At 36.4% G+C, this 14700-nt stretch overlaps 2 long non-coding RNA genes and 1 pseudogene across 3 annotated transcripts in view; 1 reads left to right on the forward strand and 2 right to left on the reverse strand.

Moving 5' to 3' along the window:
* Window positions 1–3337: 3337 nt before the first annotated feature.
* im:7160157 lies at window positions 3338–3523 on the reverse strand (annotated as a pseudogene). The gene is given in 1 exon segment (NR_023323.1): window positions 3338–3523. The product of NR_023323.1 is annotated as an im:7160157 (transcript).
* A 758-nt stretch (window positions 3524–4281) lies between these two features.
* Window positions 4282–14700, reverse strand: part of LOC147831938 (uncharacterized) — a 32832-nt gene continuing 22413 nt past the window's right edge. The window contains exons 28-33 of the long non-coding RNA XR_015520378.1: window positions 12716–12863; window positions 12270–12500; window positions 9998–10272; window positions 7582–7748; window positions 7089–7483; window positions 4282–4656 (exon numbers count right to left, since the gene is read on the reverse strand). This is a non-coding gene — a long non-coding RNA (uncharacterized LOC147831938). The remainder of the gene's footprint in view (window positions 4657–7088; window positions 7484–7581; window positions 7749–9997; window positions 10273–12269; window positions 12501–12715; window positions 12864–14700) is intronic.
* On the forward strand, window positions 10437–13572 carry LOC147838854 (uncharacterized). Its single transcript, XR_015520492.1, has 4 exons — window positions 10437–10706; window positions 10787–11369; window positions 11444–11805; window positions 11917–13572. It is a non-coding gene; the product is annotated as an uncharacterized LOC147838854 (long non-coding RNA).

A 14700-nucleotide genomic window follows, 5' to 3' on the forward strand; every position in this document is an offset into this window, starting at 1 on the left:
GACCCTATTACCTTACAAGCAGGGTTCATAACGGACATGGAATTAAAAAAAAAAGTGTTGGGGGGGGGGGGGGGTTTAATAAATTGAAACTATTGCGTGTTATAATATGCTGTAATTAATTTACCTGTTTTTTATGATTTACCACATTTATACAGTTGAGGTCAAAATTATTAGCCCCTATTGGTTTTATTTTCCTTTTTTAAATATTTCCCAAATGATGTTTAACAGAGCAAGGAAATTTTCACAGTATGTCTGATAATATTTTTTTCTTCTGGAGAAAGCCTTATTTGTTTTATTTCGGCTAGAATAAAAGCAGATTTACATTTTTAGGAACCATTTTAAGAGCAAAATTATTAGCCCCTTTAAGCTAATTTTTTTTATCGATAGTATACAGAACAAACCATCGCTATACAATTACTTGCCTGAGCTTTATAGAAGCGTTTTAAAAAATATCTAGTAAAATATTATTTACTGTCATGTTGGCAAAGATAAATTAAGTCAGTTATTAGACATGGGTTATTAAAACTTGTGTAGAAATGCGTTGAATAAAATCTTTCCTTTAAGCAGAATCTGAGGAAAAAATAAACAGAGGGGCTAATAATTCTGACTTCAATTGTATGTAGACATTACATGAAACACTAGGTCATGAAAATTGACTTGAAAGTCTTGGAAAAGTCCTGGAATTTTTGTAGTAAAAATGTGTATGAACCCTGTACAAGTTAAAAGTCATATAAGGGGCTGACTGCTAAAAGTACTCACTTGTAATGCTAACTGAATGAAGATAAATCTTGACAAAGCCAAGTAGTACTAGTGGGGAAAAAAAAAAAAAAAAAGATTAAACAATAACAAAATGACTGTTTTGCAAACAATGACACAAAAAAGCTTTAATTTAAATAGGAGGGGAAAAAGAAATCACATAAAAAACTGTACATAACTTTGAATATTGAATAACAGTTTAAATAAAAACAATCCCCCATATAACTAAAATAAAAAAGAAAAGAAAAACAAAAACAATACAGGATGGTGTACTATTTTACAATAGTTGTGCAAAAGCAGTATTAACTGATTCATTCCCCAGACTTCATGATTCTATATCGAGGGAGAGCGTCAGATCCCTCCGCGAGCACAGATATACACCGAAGCGTGACTCCCCCTAAGACTCAAAGTAGTGTCCTCCATTGAAAAATAATCAGAAATCCAATAATAATAAAATAGATTTATATATATTTTTAAATATATTTATATACAAAACATGCTGTACATATATGGCAGAGATTAGTTAGATCCCTTTTAAATCACTGACACCCAAAACTATCCAGTAACTTGTGCTTTCTCCCAGTAAAGAGAAGTACTCCCTGTTGCTTTGGAAAATGATGGGTCCTGATGGGAAGAGGGAAAGAGCTTGATTGGCCTTGAACCAAAGCTACTGAAGTCCCTTGCAAATGATGAATCAATGAGCCCAGGTTGTTTAGCAGACTACACCAGAGATTTGAGCGGCATGATTGGCAGAGTGACTTGAAGTTTAGTGTTCAGACAACTTGTGATATGGTCTGTGATGGTGGAGAGAATATATATTTGTGTTAGAACTCTAAATCTAAATGTGGTTTAAGTGAGCACAAGTGAGCTTGATTAATTGGATGTGAACTGCCTCTACTGGCACTAAACAAAAGTTAGAGACTGTAATATCATTACAAATTTGATGTCGATCAGGCAGGATCGCCCATCTTATGAAAGCTTGTTTCCGCCACGAGATAAAAAAAAATGAACCAAAAAAAACAAACAAAAAAACAACAACTCATAATTCTTGCATTGGGGAGGTTATATCTTGTAATTCTAAAAAAAGTAGTATGAACTGAGAAATTAAGAAAGCCTAAAGCCCTGCAATTGTGAGATGAAGTTGCAAATCTAAGAAAAGTCAGAACTGCAAGACAAATTGTGAGAAATGTAATAATCATAACTGCAAGACAAAAAGCCGCAGGGGGGAAATGTGCAATTATGAAGAGAAGAAAAAAAAAAAAAGCTTCTCCATTGTAAGAAAAGAAAATTCAAAATTGCATGACAAACTCAGAATTCTGATAAAAAATTTACAGAATTAAAAAAAATATTAAATAGCAATTTACGTTATAAATATCATGTTTTTCTGACTTTTTGCCAGAATTGTAAGAAAACCTATTAACTTGCTATTGTAAGAAACAGTTTAATTTCTGAAGAAATAGTCTGAAATGCAAATAAACTTAACACACACAAAGAAGTCTATAACCTTACAACTGTAAAGATTAGCTGCAAACTGTGACAACAAAAAAAGTCAGTATTGCAAGGTGGAAACTGAACTGTAAAAAGCCAGAATTGCCAGAAAAGCCTATAACCTTGCAACTAAGTTGCAATTCTGACCAAAAATATTTATTAAATTCATACTGGAAACATGTAAACTCAGAACTTTGAAAAACAAAGCCAGAATTGCACCTTTCAACTGTAAGAACCAAAGTAGCAATTCTGAAGAAAAAAAAAAAAGTCTAACTTGCCGAGAAATATATTAAGAACTGCATGAATGCTAACTGCTACTGTGAGAAATAGCTGCAATTCTGAAAATAAAATAAAGGCAAAAATGCAAGATAGAAGTTCCAAAATGTCCAATATATAGCCAGAATTGCAATCTAAGAGTTATTCGTCCATCTCACAGTTTTGAGAAATAAAAAAGTCAGAATAATGAGCTGTGTTTTTATTCACATGGCGGAAACAGCCTTCCGTTGTTCTGATTGTGTGTCAGCATTGTAAAATGATTATAGTTGGACCGCTCAGTAGAAAAAAACCTTCAATTATCATTCAGCAAGAAATCTCCAAGAAACCAGTGTAAAATCTCCAGCAAAAATCCTTTTCTTCAACAAGGTGCCATTTACTCATGGCGGCCTTTACATTCTGACTCTCAAGCCATATCGTTAAACCCAAAGCCTCTTCTGGAGCACAGCTCAGCCATGTCAATCATTTTAAGCTAGGAATCTGTATGGTGAAGAAGCACTGAATGACTTTCTGAATCAGAAAAGCACTTCAGCTGACGGGATATTTCAAGCTTCTTAACACTGACACACGACGATGTCAGTGGTGTATTGTTTGACTGTGAGTGCTTGATATGTTTGTTATCGTAGAGGCAGTAAGTGGCCCTGCTTTCCACAGCAGGAGGTCTGAGCTTTTGTCCGCCCAACAGCAGATATATAATGACATCGAAACTTCCAGTTGAATAACATACAGATAGGGAATCAGCTAGTCACAATCAGGAGGATTCAAGAATGGGGGCAAAGTTTACAGTTCGCTCATGTCCAGCTTTTCAACAAACAACAAAAAAAAAACAGCCACTTCATCCATTTTGAGATCAGCAAATCAATACATCTTCATCTTAAGAAATGGTATATCTATGTTTTTCCCCCCCATCAAGTTCTTCCAACTAAAACGCTGGAGTTTAGAAGTCAAAGCAGTAGTTTGGTTAGTTCTATTAGTAGTGGAGGGGTGGTGCAGTAGCAGTAGTATTGCAGTAGAGGGAGACAAACTGCAGGCGCTTGCAGCAGCAGGAAAAGGCCTGAAAGGGGAAACCAAGAAGCTCAAATCACCTCCAGCCCACGATGTCACAATCAGCACCCATCCAATAGGGAGCAATTTAGAATGTAGTCTGATTTAATGTGGGATGTATGAAGAGAAACAAAGAGAAAATAAAAATAGAGACTACTTGAGTTCTCTTTCCCCAAGCAGTCCTACACTTTCAAAACTTCCGTCCTCACCTGAGCCGGCTGTAAACTATGTATGGAGCACCAGGTGTGCATGTGAGCGAGTACATGTATGTTTATTCGAATCGTATCCCTGAAGCTTGCTGAAGAAAAGCCGTGGTTGTGTCGTTTAAGGGCCTGCATATGAAATCGGATGTATTTCTGGAATGTGTTTGGAGCTATCAAAATCAAGGACTGTGGCTGATGTGGTGGATTTGATCTGAAAGAAATCCTGCACAATCCACGACTTGTGGTTGTCTAGCTTGATGCGTGGGGGATAAAAAAGGAGAGCTAGAGTAAGGTTTAAGGCTGCTACAAAGGACAGGACAGGAGAGTTCCCTTTTTGTTTCTGCTGGTGGTTCAGATCACAGACTTGCTTTGATTTAGTGACCTGACCCTCCTTATGTAAGAAAAAAAGACTAAAGAAAATCCCTTAAGATTGCACTGACTGGCCTTATTTAGTTTTTTTTTTGGCTTAAAGGCCTGGAGGCCAAAACAGAAGCCAAAGAAGCTTAGGAGAGCTCAGTTTAGAGTTCATTACTTACGCTGCGCTCCTGTCTAGTGTGCTTCAGTATCTGCTGATGTGTTTATATTAGCGAGATTCATCCTAATATACGTAGAATTGAGTGATGATGCTTTTATCATTCAAAGTATTGAGGAGGTCAGCTTGAATTGCTCTGATGGATGATGATGATGATGATGTTGATGGGGTGGTCAGCTGTCCTGGTGCTGTGCCGGCTCAGCGGAGGTGCTCAAGTAAAGGCAGCTCTGTAGACTCCTCATGTGCACTGGGTGGGTCTGATGATGTAAGGGGTGTGGTCTCAGAGGGTACGACTGCTCCCACTGGATCCAGTGTTGGGCTGACATCAGAGGGTAGGACAGGGAGAGGAGGCTGCGAAGGCTAGGAAATGGGAAAATATGAATTATTATTTCATATATAATCACACACAATCCATAAAAATTTTGGGGTGATGTTTCAAAAAAGGTCTCAACATAAATATTCACCAAGGCTTGAGTAAAATACGGTAATAATAACTGATAAACCTATAATTACAGACCTTTTGTGTGATCTGAAGTTGTTAATAATTTATATATGCTTTTATTGAACACACCCTTATGCAGGAATCCTAAAGATAATTTTAATACCTTTTCAAGGCTTTTTAAAGATCTTTTTAAAAAGAATATTTTAAGACCTCATCGACACTTCAAGTTCAAATTAGTATCAAATCTTTAACTTCATAAAGAGTTGTTAATAAACAGCTGTAGTTAAATAAATAATTGAAGCACAACAATGCAGTAAAACTCAGATAAGCTTGGAAGAAACAAAGTTTAAAAGAATAAATTGCGTGTTTTTTTCAGCGACATGCATCAGCCACTGTTTAAATTTATCTTTCTCCAACCAGGAGTATGCAAACTTAAATTTTCCATTTTGCCATCTGTTTTCCTCTATGGTTGCACTACATGTGGAGAGGGTTATATCACCTTCTCGCATTTGTCGCAAATTACGTGACATCACCTGGAGGAAGGAGATTGGCCGGATGCGCCCAGACTGAACCAATCACATGGATCAAGCATGTCGTTGTCAATATTAGGAGGAAAATAAATATATTTATGCTTTGAGTCAAACTCTTTGGACAATGATTAAACAAAATTTAAAACCTCGTAAAAACACGATTAAGACTTAGAGTTTGTAATGTGATTCTCCTTATACCTGATTGGCTTGGTTCAGTTTATGAAGCTTTAACAAGACTTTTTTTAATGCCTCTGATAATTTAATACTTTAAGGAACATCACTGCAGGGCTCGAAATTGCGACAATTTTGGTCGCATATGTGCTTGAAATTTCATCTGTGACCTCAAACTAAGTTTGGGAGCATTTGTGCGAGTGCACAAAAATGTTGTGTGCGACCAGTTTTTACTGTAAAATGCGCGGATTCGGGAGACGTTCAATCAGAGTGCATCTGTAATCCACCACCATCTACACTTTTCGAAGAGTGGATAAAAGACTTCCATTGGCTTCAAGTCTGCTATGAAAAGTCTGTGGGATGGAATTTTCAGGTAAATGTTTGCCACATCTAGCAGGAGAGCTTCTGTTTAATCCTTCATATAATCGCCAGATGCTGTCTGCCGTGCAAGTGGCAGCTATATGTAAAATTTAACACCACATACACCATCGCAAACGGGCTTGCACTGAGTAACTAATATCCCTACTCATAAAAAGACCGGTATTGTTATCAACATGACGTATGCATATACTAAGGTCCAGTATATGTCAAAAGTAAAGTGCAATATCAGACAGCATCCGTGAGAACAGCACAGTTATATCGTTAACAGATTCATCCATGACAAGCAGTGCGTGCAGGACGGGTGAGCGGTCCGTGTATCCTTTAGTCACTCAGTTATGTTATAAAAATCTATTTTCTTGTGATAACGGGACTTTGTTGAGACATAATTTCCTCACGCTTGCATATTTATATTTTTTTGCTTGTTAGTTTGATTAGTGTTGATTTCAAATGCAATAAATATGTTTGTATAAAACTTGTAGTAACGGTGCTTATAAGTGCGACTAAATTTTGGCTGATGCACCTAAATTTTTAAAGTTAGGAGCACCAGTGCTGCCAAGCAAAAAGGTTAATTTCGAGCCCTGTCACTGGCAAAAAAAAAAAAATCGGCAAGGTTGCTTCATAATTCCAACATTCTGCAATTGGTTTTCACATGGTTTATTTAGCTTTGAACCAGGAAAATTGTTTATTTAGTAGCACCAAAACATTGCATGGCTAGAAGCAGAAGTAAAAACCACTGCATCAGGGGCTAATTAAGGGAATTACTGTGACCAAAAAGATGATCAGAAACTATTTTGAGCCCCTTCGTTATATATGACAGCAGAACACAAAGCTGAACACATTATTATCATCACTAGTAATCTTTGTCTACATAAACCAAAATCAAATGTAAGATTTTAAGACAAAAATCGGATATGTACAGAACTAAATGCTAGGGATTTTTCATAAATGGACTGTTGGTGATTGGATTGGTGTTGGCCTGATTAGGTAGTTTTACATGGACATCCGAAAATGAAGACCTATTTAAAGCATAACCCTAACCTTCAGCACAATATTTCAGTGAATTTATAAGGCTTAAAAATGACATACGAATACTCTAACAAACTACAGCATGATGAATGAACACAGTTTTATCGTTATAGAACTCAATTCATGCTAATGAAAAGGGAGTACCAAAGGTTCTATAATCTTTCAGATGCATATTTTATGTATAGTTTAAAAAGGCATGAATAGACCTGGGCAAAATCAGTGGTGCAAGCATATGTTCTAACCTGTGTGCGTATGCTCTGTGATGCTGAGCCATCCCCTTCCATTACAGCAGGTCCGTTGAATCCCTTCCTTCCTGACAGACTCCATTTGCTGTACACAGTCTCATAGGGCAGCCCGCTGCCCTGACCCAGGCTAAGGCCCCTCTGAGACGCTCTGTGACCAGGATTGTCCTGCAGGCTGCTGGGGCAGAAGCGGTCTGCAGGCGGCAGGGCCACCGAACCACTGAAAGAAAGCTGAGAGCTAGACAGATGTTGCCCTAAAAGCCCATGGATGGAAGAGGTGCGATGCAAAGAGCTAACCAGTCCCGCATCCATCCTGCCCTCTGATTGGCTGAGCAGGGCAAGTGGGAGAGGCTGGGGATGCAGCGGCCAGGTAGGTCCAACGGGGTTGTCGGTGCCTTGAGAAAAGTAGTTAAAATTGATATTTACAGCCTGCACAGATCATTGCTTTTTTGATTGTAGGCAGGATGTGATGTATTAACAGCAGTATTCTTACCCATTGAGGGCTGTACAGTAGTGGGATGTGACTGAGGGATGCCGGACGTTGTGCTCTGGGGAGGATGAACTGCAGGGTTGTTACTGATGGAGGTTGAGCCACCTCCACAATCTGAATCTTCAATGTTACCTCCACTGTTACATCCAGCACCGCAACCCTTCTGAAGCCTGAGGACAGCAGAAAGAGTATCAGGGTTTCTGCAGGTTTCCTCAAGTCAAATTTTAGACTTTTAGACCATTAAGAATGACATTTTTTTAGAATTATACAGGGTTAACGACTTTTTCTTATGGCTCGGTATTACCATGAGGAATTGTGCAATTGTTTTCCATTTTCTTTCCCTGATTAGGGAAAAATGTCTAACAGCCGTTGTCAATTGTCTCTCTTTGCAAAAAAGTATTTATTAAAAAAAAAAAGGTTTTATTGAGATTTAACTGTTGGTCATTGAATGATTGTTGGTCCGATTGAGGAGCTGTACTTGGATAAAGTAAAATTAAGACCTGTGTTGGAGCCATACATTGTATAGTGGCATTTGGCCACAAGGTGTCAATACCATGCTATATAACCCTGGCTATATATATATATATATATATATATATATATATATATATATATATATATATATATATATATATATATATATATATATATATATATATATATATATATATATATATATATATATATATGTATATATGCTACATAAGAAAGCTTGGTAGGAAGCACACAGTTTTTGACCGTAAGGTAACATAACACACAGACAGACAAGAGAGTAATATGCAATAAAGATGAAGGAATATTAATGAAGGAATTTTGTTAATTATAAAAATAAAGACGTTTTTATTTGCATCTATTTTGTCTTCTGACTTTTACGAGTAAAAACCTGCTTACCAATAATAGCAGCAATTGGAAAGATGCTACAACCTGTTTAAAATTATTACAGACCCACAACAGAATATTTAGTGAATATAAGACCTTTAAGAAATAAATATTTTTTGTAATTTAAGACATTTTAAGACCTGGGGTCCGTTCTTCGTACCTCGCTTAAATGATCTAAGATGATTTGGCAGATCCTGGATCTTTTCATCTTGATAACTGATCTCTCGCTAATTTGGTTCTTCAAACAAGTTCGCGAATCAGATTAGAATGTCTGGATAAACTGATCTGAGATCGCTGTGTGTGTTGTGAAGGACAGATCTATCGATCCTCGAAATTATGATCAGCAATACAACCATTGGCTGACGGCACAGCAGCGTAATGACAACATCTGATTAATATTCAATTATCCATGTGAGCAAAATTACATCAAATTAGCAGTAAACGGTTCGTTAAATATGACATGCAATAACCTTCCATATTTGTTGTGAGCTGCAGGCTTTACACTTTCATGTGTCAAGAGTATTCATCATGTATTTCAATGCAAATCAGTGTATTTAGTTCCACATTTAGAAAAGATTTTCTTTATAATAGTAGCCGTTTTTTTAATCGGTGTAAAGAATAACTGGTTGTTTACAAAAGCATTTTGATTATTGGTAAAGGTGTCTGCAACTTTTTGTGAAGCATCAAATCACTGGCATATTAACTATCAAAACATGTTTATGACTGCATAAATGTATTATTGCTTTAAAAAAAAAAAAAAAACATTGTTCTAAAGCGATCTAAAAAGTTCATATCAATAAGTTTTCTTTTTGCACCACCAGGTGGCAGTCTTTGTTCTTTCATTTCGATGGTGCAGATTGCATAAGTTTTATTAATATATATAACTTTATTTATTTTATGAATAACTATATATATATATATATATATATATATATATATATATATATATATATATATATATATATATATATATTATGTGTAAGTATGTATGTATGTATGTATGTATGTATGTATGTATGTATGTATATATATATATATATATGTGTGTATATATGTATATATGTATATATGTATATATATATATATATATATATATATATATTTATATATATATATATATATATATATATATATATATATATATATATATATATATATATATATATATATATAGTTAAAACATTTTTACCATTTTCCCAAGTGTATATAACTACTACTGTAAGAAAATATCAGAATTCGGAACATACTTTATTATCATTGCTTGAACTGAGCCGATCTAATCCTGTTTATATGAATTAACCCTGCTCCCGATCAGGTTTGACCTAGCAGAACTGTTGCTATGGCAACAACTCTCAGATCAGCTTGGAAAAACGAAACAATCCTGGATCATGTCAAATCGTCAATATCCAAATCCAGCTAACTGAGTAATCCACGTAGGAAGGACGGACCCCCTAGTGGATACCCTGAGTACAACAACAACAAAAAAACAACAACAACTATAAAGTGCTGTAATAGTGTATGTTTGTTCATGAGGTCTGACCTGTCCCAGCTGCTGATGAACCAGGTGTAAATGTTGTGAGGGCTGATGGGGCCTCCCCAGACCGAGCGCAGCTGGACATGGGCTCCGGCATAGGAAGTGGTGAGTGGAGAGACGTAGATGGGGTATCCAATGGGCTGGTCACAGGATGAGTTAATCATGTTCCTTAGAGCTTGCTTGGCGTTCTGGATGCTTCCACGTTCAGGATTCCGGTTCCGCAGGAAGACCAGCTCCTGCTGTTGTCCGGCCCACAGTCCGCGCACACACTCCCGGTTTACCTGAAGGAAGTGATAGGGATAGATTAATTTACTGAAAAGCCATGATAAAATATATATTAGCAGATAGAGGAAAAAAGAAAGACCACTAAAAATGTCCAGTTTCTCTAGGTTTACGATTTTAAAATTATGTGTTTGAGCAAAAAATATTATTATTTATTTTAATTCTGTAAGCTGAAATGAACATGAACCACAGCAAACCTGAAGTCTCTAACTCAAACTCTCTAGCACCAAAACTTGCCCTAAGTTTCACTTATGTTTATCGTTATATTTTTTTAATAGAATGGGCTACAGTCGAAATTCTTTTTCCCCCTGAATCCTTGGCACAGCTAATTAAAACGCACCCTATGATGTCACTTTCTGTAAAAAAAATTTTTTGTCACTATCTCAAATTTCGCAAAAACAGCTTTTTTTTGCTTAAATCTCCTCAACCCTTTGTTCAAAACTCAAATAAACTGGTCTGTTCACATCTGACTGAGCATGCCAAGTCAAATGGTGTTCAATTTTCTGAGGTCAGTCATTTTGGGCATCATTCATTTAGATTTTTGTCGAAAAATGCTATATTTTGCAAACATATTCACGTATCATTGCAAAACATAGTACGCATCTTCGACACTATGCCCTGAAGGTGTTCAAAAAGTTCTGGAGCAGCGCCAACTTGTAGCCAAAAGTTATAAGCAATTTTTGAAAATTGCTAATAACTTCTGCTAAACATTCCTCATTGACATGACACTTGTCTTGTTGTATACCCTGGATCATGCCGAGACCACTGACACCAAATATGTCAAAATCAACTCAACTTCATGTCGGCCAGTTTGTTTTTGATTGAAAACCTATTTTTTTCCAACTAATAAATAAATGTTGATTGCATAGGTTTATTGTGGTAAAATTAGTACCAAATTATTCATTGGATCATGCCGAGAACATTAATACCAAACATTAATACCAAACATTAATACCAAACAAACTTCCTGTTCGCCATATTGAATTAGTTCAAAAAGCTTCTTTTGCAAACTCCTCCTCAACCGTTGATTCAATTGTCACCAAATGTGACTTCAATCATCTTCAGACCATGCCGACCAAAAATCATATCGACAAATGTGTTAGCACAATGTCAAAGTGAACCTGAGGCTGTAACTCTGCAATGCTTGAACATATTGACACAGAACTTTAGGTGTGTCATTGGCAACTCACAATGACCACAACACACATATCTGGTAACAGTGCCACCTAGTGGTCATGAGTTATACATAATTCACTAACCATCAATAATGAATCAGAAATTTGCTAATAACTTATTTTTTTGCATATGTTTATTTGTTGCTTTTGGCTTCTGAACTGATTTGCTCATTCTGCTTCTGGACTGCTTGGCTAATTCTGCCTTTAAAGTGCTTGGCCCCTTAATTGCTGCTTGCAGCTCTATATATATTTATACAACAGTTCTGTCTGATTTTCAAATCTGATTGGCTGATAGCAGTGATATATTTCAGTAATATCAGCACCCGTACAGCCTCTTTACCCTTTGTGTATTACTCCGCCCACATACAAGCAGCAAAAAGCAGACACTACAGATCTAAAGTTCAAAAGATGTTTGCTAAGCTGTTTAACTGTCAGCTTATGATTTGAATCCAACGCGGAAGAAAGTAGTTCCTCATACAAAAGGGTTTTTGAGACTCTCCATGTTTGATTTTGTTTTAATATGCACAATTATGCCGTCAAACTGTTGTATACCAGCGGCCTCGCGCCACCGCATGCCTCCCACCAGTGCCGATATACAGCCATATGGCACTGATACTCATGTGATATTGCTCATATATATTTTCATAGAGGTTCTCTATTGTCTTTTCAGAGTTACTTTAAATCCAAATTTAAGTTTCCATCACTGAATTTGCTATTTTTTTCTGCTTGTTATTTCAAAACAGCTTCGAAACAATCTTTACTGATAAAAGTACCATATAAATCAAGACAACTACACTACAAATATATGTTCAGCAGGGCACCTTGATGACTCTGAAGCTAAGAAAGCGTTTGTTCAGCATGATGATCTTGTACTCGTCGCTGCCGTCATCCATAACGTGGCGGAGAGCAAGCAGAGAAGGCATGTTTGCCAGAATAGCGCTGCGCCACACAGGATCACCCTCGTGAGAGATCAGCATCTTCTCCTCATTAGCTGTGATGGCATCATACAGCACCACTGGGTCCTCATATTCATCAGGAGAAGTGAAGTGATCCTGCAGAGGACGGGACAGAGAGAACAAGATGAGGGGGGGAAGCCAATCAGAGCCATTTCATAAAAAGTACTTTTTTACTTTATACAGTATGTGAAGTGAACTGTACAGCTCTTGAGGTTTATTTTAGTGCAGCTATATAAAATATGACTGTGATGACCTAGAAACCTGATTAAAGTATGATGTCAGTAGGGGATGGATGACTGCCTCGGCCATACCTGGTGCAGTTTGAGGGACATCCGGACACCTGGAGCTACCACCCTGTTCAGCAGGTCCATGTCTGCAAAAACCCACTCGTCTCTGGGAGAGGTGATGCGAAAGTCACCCTTAAATAGGGCGTGAAGGCCATAGAGAAAAGGCTCCAAGCTGAATGAATGCATTAAAAAAATACATATATATAAATTATAAATCACATCCACATTCAAATTCAAGTTTTTAAGTGATTCTTTCTGTAGCTGGTTTGCTTAATGACTTATACCCCTTCATAAAAATAAATGAGTGTGTTTCATATAACAATTCTTCTAACAAAAACCCAAGAGAGCATGAAAACATTGTTTGCATAAATGGTTTGTGTCCTGTGGTTTATGCGCCTGATAAAAAAGCAAGACAGACAGTAACAGTTAGAACATGAGTGGCTGTGAGATAAAGAAAATATATAGTAATATACAATTAACAAGAGTGCTGTTTGCCTGTGAATGCTTCAATCCTGACTGTCGTGTTGGGCAATTAATTAAATGTGATTTTCAATGCATATTCTGTCAGTAAATACGGTTCTGTAATCAGTAGTAATTCTCTATTATGTGCTTTCAGATGGAGCAGCATTTACTACGCAGAGCCACAGTTCACTAACAAGCTATACTAAATCATTTTAATCATGCGATAATGAAACCGAAGATACTCATTCAATGACAGGTACTTGCAAAGCTTCATAGTGAACTACAGCTCTGTGTAGGAAATGTTGCTGTCAGAAAGCACATGAAAATATCAGATTTAAAAACATGTTTTTACTTCAAAATCACTTCATCTGCTCAGTTTTTTAAATAAATAATATCCTGGGCACATTTGCATTTTCTGCAAAAAAAAAAAAAAAAAAACTTGCTTCAATGGTGAGAAGAGGTGCATAGCAATTGCAGCTTTTGCAAAATCCGAATTTCAAATCAATTTAGATTTTTAGCCCAGCCCAAACTAAAATGAACCTCTTTGAATAAATCCAATCAATTGATTCAAAGATCCATTTATCAAGTGAGCCACTAGCTTTGTTAAAAATAAATTCACATCAATGAATGATGAAACCTGGCCTGTAAGAATAAAGTATGAGTTTTTTTTTTACAAACAAATATAAGTATTTACTATACAAATGCAATAATACAACAGTTTTGTCTGATTCTTAAATCTGATTGGTTGTTGGTCATGCGATAATCTACAATAATCAGAACTCGTACAGCCTCTTCACTCTTGTGTATTACTCCGCCCACAAGAGTGGCAAGCAGAGGACTACAATTTGACAAAAATTGCAGCTGTTGGACAACATAATGCACTTTTAAGTCCATTAAGACGAGAATGTAGTTGTTTAGATTGCATATATGCAGTTTTTTTAAAAGGATAATGCCTATTTAAAATATTTATAATTTCAAAGATACAGTGTTTACATCGATCAGCCCGTCATACTGAGCAGAGCAAAGACGGTTAAGGTTGACCAACCACAAGATGGTGACAGAGACTGCATAATAAGCCCTTAGAGGAGAAAAACTCTTGTAAAACTACAAACTACAGCTGATCAAATCATTATTAAACAGGTAAGTAACATTCGAAGTGAATCTCTCTCTTTTGTATGTTGTAGTGCTGTATTTATACCATAGCAAATGTAGTGTATTGAGTGTGAGATGAGACTCGCATATCAGGAATGTATTTATTTTGTGTTGGCCACTCTTTGTAAAACTCTGAGTTACTTTTTGGTTGGCCATCTGTTTGTTTCTAATGAGTCTTAGTAAAAAGAAAGAAGAAATGTCTGCATGCGTTTAATTTAGTGTTTGTGTTGCTTTGGCTTTCTCTGGGTTAATTATTGATATCCTGATTGCAACAGAGAAATACTGAGAAATCTCGGTAGACTGAAGGCATTTCATGCCGTTTAGCCTTCTAATATTAAAATGTGAGCAAAATCACCTGTTTTGTCATCACTTTAGACATTACGCTAGGAAATCAT

This window comes from Danio rerio, chromosome 21 (genome assembly GCF_052040795.2).
Source record: "Danio rerio strain M-AB ecotype USA chromosome 21, GRCz13ab, whole genome shotgun sequence".
In the NCBI taxonomy this organism is placed as follows: Eukaryota; Metazoa; Chordata; class Actinopteri; order Cypriniformes; family Danionidae; genus Danio; species Danio rerio.